The following is a 655-nucleotide window of genomic DNA, read 5'->3' on the forward strand; positions in this document are numbered from 1 at the left end:
TCTACCACTAGTCTGGCCCACTTCTAAGGCTTCTAACCTTTTTGCTATAGCAGCAATTTTGGCATCTGATTCATAGCCTCCTTCTACCCTATTAACGTTTCCTCTACTTAAAAGAATTGTTTTCTGGGGTGCCCTACTATTTTCCCATTGCTGGGTTTTTTCGGCGATTTCATTAAAAAATTCCATCGCCGCATCAACAGTTTGGTTTTCAAATCCACCAGTGCATAGAGACTCAACCATGGTCGTTGTGGAATAATCTAAACCCTCATAAAGGATCTGAACTAGCCTAACCTTTTCTAAACCATGATGAGGACACTGGGATAATAAATCATTGAACCTTTCCAAATACCTATATAAAGATTCTCCCTCTTGTTGTGAAAATGTGCATATTTGCGTCCTAATAGACGATGTTTTGTGCCTAGGGAAAAACTTATTGAAAAAGGCAGATGTAAGTTGTTCATATGTCTCAATTGACTCGGAGTCCAAACTATAACCACGACTTGGCCTTATCTTTCAGGGAAAATGGGAATAACCTAAGTTTCAAAGCATCATCATCTAAGCCTCTAATTCTTAGAGTACTACAAATTTCCTCAAAATCCCTAACATGGTAATAAGGGTTTTCATTTTTTTCCCTAAAAAGATTGGGAGCATCTGT

General features: G+C 38.2%; 1 pseudogene; it reads left to right on the forward strand.

Moving 5' to 3' along the window:
- Positions 1 to 298: 298 nt before the first annotated feature.
- Positions 299 to 398, forward strand: LOC113307171 (annotated as a pseudogene).
- The last annotated feature ends 257 nt before the right edge of the window (positions 399 to 655 follow it).

Source organism: Papaver somniferum, chromosome 8 (assembly GCF_003573695.1).
Source record: "Papaver somniferum cultivar HN1 chromosome 8, ASM357369v1, whole genome shotgun sequence".
NCBI classification, from domain to species: Eukaryota; Viridiplantae; Streptophyta; class Magnoliopsida; order Ranunculales; family Papaveraceae; genus Papaver; species Papaver somniferum.